The sequence below is a fragment of the Chiloscyllium punctatum genome, chromosome 4 (genome assembly GCF_047496795.1).
Source record: "Chiloscyllium punctatum isolate Juve2018m chromosome 4, sChiPun1.3, whole genome shotgun sequence".
NCBI classification, from domain to species: Eukaryota; Metazoa; Chordata; class Chondrichthyes; order Orectolobiformes; family Hemiscylliidae; genus Chiloscyllium; species Chiloscyllium punctatum.
The window spans coordinates 30,276,452-30,289,893 of NC_092742.1; positions in this window are offsets into that span (position 1 = coordinate 30,276,452).

Here is a 13,442-nt window from a genome sequence, read left to right on the forward strand (position 1 = left end):
AGAGATTTCAAACAGTTGTACAGCTAAGCAGACTATAGAGATAGGAAGTGATGAGAATTTGTAGCATGGAGTATGAGAGGAGTAGGGCATTCGGCCCTTCAAGTCGGTTCTGTCATTCATCATGATCATGGCTGATCATCCAACTCAGTATCCCATTCCAGCTTTATACCCAGGTCCTTCATCCCTTTAGCTCTAAGAAATATTTTGGTCTCAACTGCTATCTGTGGCAGAGAATTCCACAGGCTCACCATTCTCTGGGTGAAGAAAGTTCCCCTCACCTCTGTGCCTCTCTGCAATCTGAGAGGGAGAAGATAGAATCAGAGGGAACAGTATTTCAGCTGAATAAAGGTAACCACAGAGGCATGAGGGAGGACCTGGGTAGAATTGACTGGGAGAGGATCCTAGCAGGAAAGACAGTGGAACAGCAATGGCTGGAGTTTCTCAAAGTAATTCAGGAGACACAAAAGAGATTCATCCCAACGAAAAAGAAGCATGGTACAGGAAGGATGAGGCAACCATGTCTGACTAGGCAAGTCAGAGATAACATAAAAGCAAAAGAGAAATCATATAGTGTGGTGAAGGCAGTGGAAACCAAAAGGATTGGGAAGCTTACAAAGACCAACAGAGGGCAACAAAAAAAAATAAGGAGAGAGAAGATTAAATATGAGGATAAGCTGGCCAGTAATATAAACGAAGACTGTAAGAGCTTCTTTAAACATGCAAAAGGCAAAAGAGAGGCAAGAGTAGACATTGGGCTGCTGGAAAAAGACACTAGAGAGATAGTAGTGGGGAACAAGGAAATGGCTGAGGAACTGAATAATTCTGTCACATCAATCTTGACGGTGGAGGATGAATAATATCCCAAAAATTCAACAGAGTGAGGAGGCAGAACTGAGTATGTTGGCCATCACCAAGGAGAAGGTGCTAGGAAAACTGAGTGGCCTGAAGGTGGATCAATCACCTGAAGCAGAAGGACTACACCCGAGAATTCTAAGGGAGAGAGCTGAAGAGATAGTGGAGACGTTAATGATGATCTTTCAGGAATCATTAGAATCAGGGAGGGTCTCAGAGGACGGGAAAATTGCTAACATGACACCCCTGTTTAAAAATGGAGTAAGGTAAAAGATGAAAAATTATAGACCAATTAGCCAAACCTCGGTCGTGGGCAAAATCCATTGTGACGGATGAGATTTCTGAATACTTGGAAGTGTAGGGTAAAACAGGGCAAAGTCAGCATGGTTTTATCAAGGGGAGTCATGCTTAACAAATCTGCTAGAATTCTTTGAGGAAGTAACGAGCAGGTTAGATCAAGGAGAACCAATGGATGTTATCTACCTGGACTTCAAGAAGGCTGTACAGGATGCTACTGAGTAAGATGCCCATGGTGTCAGAGGCAAGGTGCTAGCATGGATAGAAGCTTGGCTGTCTAGCAGGAAACAGAGAGTGGAGATAAAAGGGTCCTTCACAGGATGGCAGTTGGTGACAAGTGATGCTCTGCAAGGCTCAGTGTTGAGACCACAACTTTTCACTTTATACATTAACAATCTCAAGGAAGAAACTAAAGGCATTCTGGCTAAGTTTGCAAATGATATAAAGATAGGTAGAGGGACAGGTAACATTGAGGAGGTGGGGAGACTGCAGAAGGGTTTGGATGGGTTAGGAGAGTGGGCAAAGAAGTGGCAGAGGAATACAATGTCAGAAAATGTGAGGTTATGCACTTTGGTAGGAAGAATAGAGCATGGACTATTTCTTAAATGGGGACAAAATTTGGAAGTCTGAAGTGCAAAGAGACGAGGGAGTTCAAGTCCAGGACTCTCTCTAGGTAAACTTGCAGGTTGAGTCAGTAGTTAGGAAAGTAAATGCAATGATGGCATTTATTTTGAGATGACTTGACTATAAAAGTAGGGATGTACTTCTGAGGCTGTATAAGGCTCAGGTCAGACTACATTTGGCATATTGTGCGCAGTTTCAGGAAGGATGCCCTGGCCCTGGACCATGTTCAGTGGAGGTTCACGAGAATGGTCCCAGGAATGAAACCATTAACATATGAGAAAGGTTTAAGGACTTTAAGTCTACACTCCATAGAGTTTAGAAGCGAGTTTTGACAAGATTTGTAGCTCAAGTTGAGGTTTTGGATGTATGATTTGGAGATGCCAGTGTTGGAGTGGGATGTACAAAGTTTAAAAATTACACAACACCAGGTTATAGTCCAACAGGTTTAATTTGAAGCACTAGCTTTCGGAGCGTTGCTCCTTCATCAGGTGATTGTGGAGGACACAATTGTAAGACACAGAATTTATAGCAAAAGTTTACAGTGTGATGTAACTGAAATTATACATTGAAAAATACCTTGACTGTTTGTTGAGTTTTCATCTGTTCGAATACCATGATAGTTTCACTTCTTTCATGTGTAAGTCACAAAACTATTTTTTAAAAGTTACATTCTCAGGTTAACTGTAACAATTGGTGTTAGTCAGACAATATGTTGAAGGTGTTAGCCCCCTGTGTTCTCTGTCTGTGCCATAATGTTTCGACTGATTCTAATCTAAAAAGTAAGATAACAGAGTTTTACATGAATTCATGCAGTTTTTGAACAAAGTACAATGTAACTCTGCAAGTACAAATTCACCCCACAAATGTATATGCATGTGTGTGCGTGTGTGTGTGTGTGTGTCTATCTGTCTATCTGTCTGGGGTGGGGATTGTGAATTTGAGAGAGAGTGTATATATTTGTGTATGTGAGTGTAGAGTATCTAAATCTGTGAGGGGATGCATGTGTGAGTGTGGGAGTGTGTGTGTGTCTGGGGTGGGGGGTTGTGAGTGTCTGTGAGAGAGAGTGTATGTGTGCGTGTGTGAGTGTAGAGTGGTCTAAGTCTGTGAGAGGATGTATGTGTGAGTGTGGGAGCGTGTGTGTCTGTAAGGGTATGCGACTGTGTGCGTGTCTGTGTATATGTTTGTCCGTGTGTATGTGTGTGTTTAGGAGTGCCTGTGTGTGTGTGTGTGTGTGTGTGGAAGCGAAGAAGGACACCACTTCAACTGGGACAACACATCCATCCTCGGACAAGCCAAACAAAAACATGCATAAGAATTCCTAGAAGCATGGCATTCCAACCGGAACTCTATCAACAAATTCATCGAGTTAGACCCCATCTACCACCCCCTGAGAAAAGGAACAGGAAGTGACTTCACTACAGGAAATAACATCACCACGGGAAATGACATCACCAACCCAAAGAAGCCTAAACATATAAATAGAAAGCAGGAATTTTCAGCATTGCTTTGCTTGAGGCCTACTGAAGATGAAACGTCTGGAAATGAACCTTGCTGCTCAGCGAGCAGACCTACGTCAAAGAGTTTAGAAGGATGGGGGGGTATCTAATTGAAACATATAGAATACTAATGGCCTGGACAGAGTAGATGTTTGGAAGATGTTTCCATTGGTAGGAGAGACTAGGACCTGAGGGCACAGCCTTAGAGTAAAGGGAAGAGTTTTAGAATGGAGATGAGGAGAAACCTCTTCAGCCAGAGAGTGGTGAATCTATGGAATTCATTGCCACAGAAGTTGTGGAGGCCAGGTCATTGAGTATATTTAAGATGGACATAGAAATGTTCTTGAGTACCAAGGGGATGAAGAATTATGGGGAGAAAATGGGAGGATAGAGTTCACAAACCTATCAGCTATGATTGAATGGTGGATCAGTCTCGATGGGCTGAATGGCCTAATTTCTACTCCTATGTCTTATGGTCTTATGGTCTAACAGCCTACCCCATATCCTTTCACTGTGACCCCTGTTGTTAAACTCCCTGGTCATTAAGAACATCCTTTCTGCATCTGCTGTGTCTAATCTTGTTAAAAATGTATAGTTTTCTATCAAATCCAAACTCTGCCCCCATTCTTCGAAACTCAAGTGAATATATTTGTAACAGATTAGTCTTGCCTCATGCATCATGACATTGCTGCACTGGGAGTCAAAGTAGGTCAGTTAGCAGAGTGGTGATGGATAAACGGGACTAGGATGCTGTCTCTGGAATTCTCTCTGGAAAGGCCTTGGTGACAGTGGGAATAAAAAATTTAGATGCCTCAATCTAGGCATCTATTTTAGCAACGTTCTGGCATTTCTATTTTCCCAGTTGTCTAAGAAGTAATGACTGCCAAAAGTACATGCCCATTGCTCTGGAGAATTAAAAAAGAAAACCTTTTTTTTAAGGTTCAGTGAAAATCTAAGAACTTCAAAATTTCCACAAACCCAGAGTCCCATAGATGCAATTCATTTGGTTTTATTAAACTAATGAGCCAAGAAGGTAACAGAAGGTTCGTTGATGATAGCATGCTGTAGATGTGAGTGTATACCCTATTAATGATGATGTTAATACTCATGGAAATGCCGTTTCCTGATACAGATATTCTGAAATACAGTAGTGGAATGGTATTCATCAAGTTGCTTCCGATCCAGGCTAAAATACTGGCCTCTTCATTCAGTGAAACCAACTGGGGATAAAGCTAATTTAGATCAAATATTGATCAATAATGCAAGTTTAATTTGTGATCACACATCAAAAGGACCTCTGAGATAAAGTAATCATAGCGCATTTGAATTCCATACAAAGTTTCTAAATGATATATATAAGTACCAAATGCCATGAACTGAAATAAAGCCAATTATATTAGTATGGGGAAACAAGTGGTGAAGGTTGATTAAATCAATAGCTTAAAAGTTAAACAAACAGGGGAAATGTTGAACAGAATTATTCAAAACATTCAACAAAATAGAATCTACTTATAAACAAAAATTCACCAAGAGAAAAATCTATTTGTTAGGGATATCCAAGAAGGATTCCAGACTCAACATGTAGATAGGCTGACGAGAGGGGAGGACATATTGGATTTGGTGCTTGGCAACGAACTAGGCAAGGTGTCAGATCTCTTGTGAGAGTGCATTTCAGTGATAGCGATTGCAACTCTCTGACCTTTACTATCGCCATGGAGAGGGATAGCAATGGACAGTATGGGAAAGTATTTAATTGGGAGGGGGGGATTTACAATGTTTTTAGGCAGGAACTGTGGAACATAAATTGGGAACAGATGTTCTCAGGGAAATGCATAACAGAAATGTGGAGGTTGTTTAGGGACCACTTGCTGCAATTGCTGGATAGGTTTGTCACACTGAGGCAAGGAAGGGAGGATCAGATGAAGGAACCTTGGATGACATATGATGTGGAACATCTAGTCAAGAGAAAGAAGAAATCTTACTCAAAATTGTGGAAGCAAGGATCAGACAGGGCTCTAGAGGATTACTAGGTAGCCAGGAAGGAACTGAGGAATGGAATTTGGAGAGCCAGAAGGGGGCATGAAAAAGCTTTAGAGGATAGGATTAACAAACCCCTTAGGCATTATACATTTACGCAAGGAACAAGAGGATGGCCAGAGTGAGGGTAGGGCTGATCAAGGATAGTGGAGGGAACTTGTGCCTGGAGTCAGAGGAGGTAGGGGATTTCCTTAATAAATACTTTGCTTCAGTATTCACTAGTGAAAGGGACCTTGTTATTTGTGAGGACAGAGTGAAGCAGGCTGATATGTTTAAACAGGTTTATGTCAAGAAGGAGGATGTGTTGAAAATTTTGAAAAACATGAGGATAGAGAAGTCCCCTGGGCCAGATGGGATATACCCAAGGTTTCCATGGGAAGCGAGGGACGAGATTGCTGCATCTTTGGTGATGATCTTTGTTTCCTCATTGTCCACTGGAATAGTGCCAGATGATAAGAGAGTGGCAAATGTCGTTCCTTTGATCAAGAAAGGGAACAGGGATATCCCTGGGAATTACAACCAGTCAATCTTATGTCAGTGGTGGGCAAATTATTGGAGAGGCTTCTGACAGACAGGATTTATGATTATTTGGAAAAGTATAATTTGATTTGAGATAGTCAGCATGCCTTTGTGAGGGGCAGATCATGCCTCACAAGCCTTACTGAAATCTTTGTGACAAAACACATTTAGATTAGATTCAGTATAGAAACAGGCCCATCAAGTGCACACCGATCCTCCGAAGTGTAACCCACCCAGAGCCATTCCCCTATATTTACCCTAATGCACTTAACAATATGGGTAATTTATCATGGCCAATTCACCTGACCTGCACATCTTTGGATTATGGGAGGAAACCAGAACACCCAGGGGGAACCCATGCAGACACAGGTCCCTGGCTGTGAGGCAGCAGTGCGAACCACTGAGCCATCATGCTACCCATTGATGAAGGTAGAGCAGTGGATGTGGTGCATATGGATTTTAGCAAGGTATTTGATAAGGTTCCCCATGGTAGGTGCATTCAGAAAGTAAGGAGGCATGGGATACAGGGAAATTTGGCTGTCTGCATACAGAATTGGCTGGCCCATGGAAGACAGATGGTGGTCGTAGATGGGAAGTATTCAGCCTGGAACAAGGTGACCGGTGATGTTCGGCAGGGATCTGTTCTGGGACCTCTTCTTGTTGTGATTTTTATAAATGACTTGGATGAGGAAGTGGAAGGGTGGGTTTGTAAGTTTGCCAATGGAGCCGTGAATAGTGTGGAGGGCTGTTGTAGGTTGCAATGAGACATTGACAGAATGCAGAGCTGGGCTGAGAAGTGGCAGATGAAGTTCAACTTGAAAAAGCGTGAAGTGATTCATTTTGGAAGGTCAAGTTACAGGGTTAAAGACAGGATTCTTGGCAATGTGGAGGAACAGAGGGATCTTTGGGCTCACGTCCATAGATCCCTCGAAGTTGCTTTCCAAGTTGATTGGATTGTTAAGAAGGTATATGGTGTGGTGGTTTTCATTAGCAGGGGAATTGAGTTTAAGAGCCACGAGGTAATGCTGCAGCTTTATAAAGCCCTGGTTAGACCACACTTGGAATATTATGTTCAGTTCTGGTCACCTCATTATAGGACAAATGTGGAAGCTTTAGAGAGGGTGCAGAAGAGATTTACCAGGATGCTGCCTGGACTGGAGAGTATGTCTTATGCAAAAAGGTTGAGGGAGCTAGGGCTTTTCTCATTGGAATGAAGAAAAATGAGAGGTGATTTGATAGAGGTGTACAAGATGATGAGAGGCATAGATAGAACGGATGGCCAGAGATTTAGATCCAGGGCAGAAATGACTATTACGAAGAGGCATAATTTTAAGGTGATTGGAGGAAGGTTTAGGGGAGGTGTCAGAGGTTAGTTCTTTACATAGAAAGTGTTGGATGCATGGAATGCACTGTTAGCGGTGGTAATAGAGTCAGGTACATTAGGGACATTTAATCGACTCTTGGATAGGCACATGAATGATAGTAAAATGAAGGGTATGTAGGTTATTTTGATCTTAGAGTAGGATAAAAGGTTGACACAGCATTGAGGGCCGAATAGCCTGTCCTGTGCTGTACTGTTCTATGTTCTATGTCACTTATTAGGGAAACTAGGATATGATTACGTTAAAAGTTGAAACTTATAATGTAAAGAATAGCAGATGCTGTAAGATTGGGAATATTTTCAAAACCCGTAAAAGAGAAATTCGAAAGTTATAGATGTGAAAAAGGTTAGAACAAGAGAGTAATTGATCCTGAAATACAAAGACAGATAAAACCTCTGCAGAATATAAGAATGAGAAGAATGGTCAAATAAGTATTGGCCCCTTCAAGGCCAAGACAGGATGAATCAGAATGGGGAATAAAGAATGGTAGAGATGTTGAACAAATACTTGTATTTCTACTCACAATTACACACCAGCAACAGGGGGAAATAAAATGGCTAATTTTATTTAAGATGCCTTCTCAAGACTGAGGAATTTAATGTAATCAATGTCAGCAGAGATAAAGTATTAGAGAAATTAATACACCTAAGGCTAACAAATATCCTGGACCAAATGGTAACTGCAGAAATAATGGTCACCGCAGTTACAGTTTTCAATAATTTGCCTTACAATCCCAGTGGATTTGAAGTTAGTAAATGGAATCTGCTATTCAAGAAAGGAGGGAGGGAGATATTTGGAATTATAGCTCAGTTAGCCTCATGTTGTTCATTGGGAAATCTATTATTAATGAAGTCCTAATAATGCGCTTAGAAAATCATGGTATGATCAGACAAAGTCAGCATCGTTTTAAAATAGGAAGTAATGTTTGACAAATTTTGTTAGAGTGTTTTTGAGGATATAACTACTTGTGCTGATAAAAAAAAGAGCCAGTTAATTCAGTATGCTAGGATTACCAAAGCCATTCAATAAGATATCAAAAAAAGGCTAGGGCTCCATGTGTGGGTGTATGACATTAGGAGTAATGTATGGGCAGGGACAGAGGATTGAAGGCAAGAAAGCAATGAATAGGGATAAATGGGGCATTATCAGCTTAGCAGGCTGCAAAATGACACAAGAATCAGAGCTCTGGAATAAGCCATTTACAATCCATATTGATAACTTAGATGAAGAAACAGAGTAATGCATCTACACTTATTGACAATACAAAGTCATCAGGGAATGTAAGCAGTAAGGAGGACATGGAGAGGCTGGAGAGATATAGACCAATTAAGTAAAAGGACAACAAAGCGGCAGCTAAGATATGATGCAGCAAGAATAGAAAAACAGAATTTACTTAAAAAAGAATAAAATGTTTAGGTGTTAATGCTCAGAAGGACTTAGGAGCACTTACACAAGAAACACAGGTAGATAATATGGGGGTTACAGAGATGTACAGCACAGAAACAGTCCCTTCAGTCTAAATTGTCCATGCCGACCAGATATCCTAAATTAATCTAGTCCCCATTAGTCAACATTTGGCCCATATCCCTCTAAACCCTTCCTATTCATATACCCATCCAGATGCCTTTTAAATGTTGCAATTGTACCATTCTCCATCACTTCCTCTGGCAGTTCATTCCACATAGGTACCACCCTCTGTATGAAAAAGTTGTCCCTTAGGTATATTTTAAATCTTTCCCCTTTCACCTTATACTTATCCCCTCTAGTTTTGGATTCCCCTACCCTGAGGAAAAGACCTTGTCTATTTACCCTATTCATGCCCCTCATGATTTTATAAGCCTCTATAAAGTCACTCCCTTAGCCTCCAATGCTCCAGGGGAAATAGCTCCAATCTATTCAACCTCTCCCTATAGCTCAAATCCTCCAATATCCTTGTGAATCTTAAGAAGGGAAATGAAATGTTAGTCTTATTGCAAAGGAATTGGAATATGAGAATATGGAATTCCAGCTAAATTCGTACAGGGATTTGAGAAACTAAACCTGGAGTACTCTGTGCAGTAAATATGCACTGGAGGTGATATCATGACGCTTCATGAGATTTATCCCTGGGATGAGAAGTTTACCATTTGATGAGAGAGTGAGTAAATGCAAGGGCAGGTTTTCCACTGGGCAGACAGGGTGTTAGATTAGCTTACTTACAGTGTGGAAACAGGCCCTTCGGCCCAACAAGTCCACACCGAAGCGCAACCCACCCAAACCTATTCCCCTACACCTAACGGTACAGGCAATTTAGCATAGCCAATTCACCTAACCTGCACATTTTTGGACTGTGGGAGGAAACTGGAGCACCTGGAGGAAACCCATGCAGACACGGGGAGAATATGCAAACTCCACACAGACAGTCGCCTGAGGCAGGAATTGAACCTGGGTCTCTGGCGCTGTGAAGCAGCAGTGCTAACCACTGTGCTACCGTGCCGTACCATGTTGTTCTAGCATAAATGGGATTTACATTATGAGGACCTTGCAGAATCCCTGTTGTAGATTAGAGTGGTGCTGGAAAAGCACAGCAGTTCAGGCAGCAACCGAGGAGCAGGAAAATCGACATTTTGGGCAAAAGCCCTTCATCAGGAATAGAGTTGGCTGAAGAAGGGCTTTTGCCCGAAACTTCGATTTTCCTACTCCTCGAATGCTGCCTGAACTGCTGTGCTTTTCCAGAACCACTCTAATCTAGAATCTAGTTTCCAGCATCTGTGGTCCTTTTTATTTTACCTAGAATTCCTGTTGTAGCTAATTCTGAAGAAATTGCCTGGGAAATTGAAGTTTCCTCTAAGCAATTCCACTATGTCTGAATCTCCTGAAAGTTTCCATATAAATTGAAGGTTTAGGATGGTTCCAATGAAATTAAGTAGAACAGTTACTCAGGAACAGTTCGTCCATTAAAGGCATAGTCCAATTCCTGACTAATTATTAAAAAGACTCCATATTTGCCTCACACAGCCTCCCTATCTACACCAAATGTAGGCCACTTACATTCCCAGACCCTGACCAGATGGCCCTCACACCCAACATCCATCTTCCTGGGTCTTGACACCCATCCCTCGTGAGATCTAATCTGACCAAAACCCCAAGCCCCACCTTGCTGTTTCCAATGGACCCAACTCCCACATCCCACACCTCCATTCTGCCATCAGACCTGATCCTCGCACTTCCACATATTCCCCTTCCCCTGCCTAATCTCACCATCAGACCTTACCTTCCATGTCATCTGCCCGAACAGACTGGATTTAACCTGATGCAACTTCCCTGCACCCAGACCCGAACACCCTCCTACAAACACCAACCCTCCTGCTCCAACCTTGCTGCACTTTCTCCAGACTACCTCAAATTGCCACCTTACATCTTGCACCCTACCTGACTGGTACCCTACTCTCATCCTAGCTGCCATTCCCCCCAGTTGACACCCTACTTACCTGACACCGTCCTCCACCATAGTTGGCAATCTACTTATCTGATACCTTACCCACTATCCATTGGAACCCTACTATCTGACACCCTATTTCTTCCCCAACTGGCACCCAAGTACCTGGGCCATGGCACTCTACTCACCTGGCACCCTACTTACCTGATACTTTACCTTCTAACCATCTGGCTCCATACGCTCCCAGCACTCTAACACTGACTTGGTATACTTAGCCTTTGATAGTAGCTGCTACCATGATAGTGAAGACCTTTACATTTCAAAATATGGCACCTGACTGCTGTGACAAGGGGGCATGGTTCTCCTCTCTCTAACAGGTCAATACTACAAAGGAACCATCAGAATAAAAGTACACTACCACATTTCTGAAACTTGAAACAGTATCCTCTGTCAGAAATACAGAGCTACTTTCTTTAACCAAAATTAAGTTTCAGAATGGAAACCTGTATGAGATTGTCACTTCCTGGAAAATCATAGCCTTTTGAAGTATTTAGAAGAACAAGCTGTAATTACATTGAAACATAGCAGATTCTGAAAGGGCTCGATAGGGTAGATACTCGATGATGTTTCACCTGGTTGGAGAATCTAGGATATGGGACATAGTTTCAGGATGTGGGCTTTACCAATTAGCACAGAAATGAGGAACATCTTTTTCACTTGAAGAGTTGTGAAGTTTCTCCTTGGTCTAATAAATTAATACCTAAAATGGATAGGCTGTTGGTGTCTCCAGAGATGAAGGCATAAAGAGAATGGTTGAGAAAACAGAACTGAGGCAGAAGATTGTTTCAAATAGCTAAGCAGGTTCAATGAGCCACGTAGTCCAGTCTGATGATCAACTATTATCATGCTGTGGTCAGTTAGCTGGATGGTTGGTTTGCAGTGTAGTATAATGTCATCAAATTGGATTCAATTCCTACACCTTCCTCAACCTCTCCCCTCACCTGCACTGTGGCACCCCTTGGTTTAAGCCAGCCCCCGATGTCTCTCTCTCTCTCTAATGAGACAGCAGCTTTATGGTGATTTTACCTTTGCTATTAAGCTGTGAGACACATTTTGTCTCCTTCAAAGTAAGGTTGTGACATGGGCCACATAGTATTGAAGAATTCAACAAACTTTAATTACAGCTCATAATGCTAACATACGTACACTACAGTTACAGGCACTTGCATGCCTGGTCTGAAGCTAACCAAATTTAATTATAATGCAATGCATTTCCCTCAGCATATCATGCTGTAAGAAGGTACAGCTCAGTAAGATGGAGGCTGATAGCTTGATAGCATTAGGTCAATTGCCCTGAAACAGTGTTGACATCATGACCATGTCCTTTAAAGGTATATCGCATATCAATTGCATAACATATATAATATAATATATAGTTGTGCTATATTCTTTTGTTCTTACATCCAGTCAGGTGAAGGGGAATAGTATACTTATTTCAATGATCTGAATGAAGGATTAATTATCTTCCTTCTCTTTGAGATTCAATCTTCTTTGAACCTGAGGAGTGTTTACTTTTCTTCTTCAGTCAAATATATTCCGCCATGTCCTTAACTTATTTCAACTTAACTTCAGACTGCCTGCTCATACTGAATGCAATGTGTTAATTATGGATTTTGGCTGGTAATTAGAAATAATTTGTTACTGCCTTTCATGTTTTCTATTGTAAGAAGCCTCCGTAGTGCAAGGCTAATTCTTTCTGAGCGATTGTCCGCTACTGCTGTTACTATCTTCAATAATATGGGGATAACTGCATTCCTATTCCATGGACCCAGCCTCAAGCAAGACTGTTTAGAATTGCATGTGACTAATCTGAATACATTAGTGGACAACTGGTAGTCTATTTAAATCTCTACATGACTGATGAGTAGATTTCCCCAGAAACTCTTTTTCTACACAACATGCATTCTCTAAATGAGGATATGAAGTATTGCAAACAAAGTAATCTAAATATTGAACCCAGAGTTAAATTCTAAAATGAAAGTGCAATCACTTTAATCCAGGGAAAGCTGACCAAATAGACTAATACAGTAGCAATTTGGTCAGGTTATATTAATACATATTTAACATTTTCAAGTTTCTATGTGATTAATATGTTTCTGGTATTTCTTAAACTGAATGTATGCTTGAACTGCATGTCAAACCTTCATTTTCATGTCAGCTAAAAGCTAAATTTGGTTTGCTGTGGGGGCTTGATTCTACTCAAAACTTACTGCTCAACAATGTTACATATTCTCTCTTTCATTGCTCTGAAGCAAAACCAGTCAACCATTTGTTTTTAATCAATAATTTAAACAGAATAAACCCATTATATCTGTCAGTCATAGAACATTATTATTCAAATAAGTTTCAGTTGCACACATACTCATTTCCACAGAAGAAGAATTTGCTTTTGCACAGCGATGACCTTCGAAAGTATGATTGACGATTTAAGTTGGGAGCTTCTGAGTTTTATGCCAATTCTTAAGTGAAACCATCCTAGTTCCAAAAGTTCACCAGTCAGTCTTTGAGTTTAGCAGCCCAAAGCATAAATGGATGAGCAGACAGCAAATGGCTCCAGTAAGTCCCAATCTGAGACACAGGGTACAAAAAAAATCATTGAATTTCAGATAACCTTGAATTTCAGTAAAGCTCGAAAAACATTAGCCTGTCTAAAAATTTGGCTGTTATCCAATCTCCTCCAAAATTACATATGATATTCAAAATCCATACTGTAGATCCAATCTCCAGAATCAAAGAGTTTTTCTCAATAACTGCTCT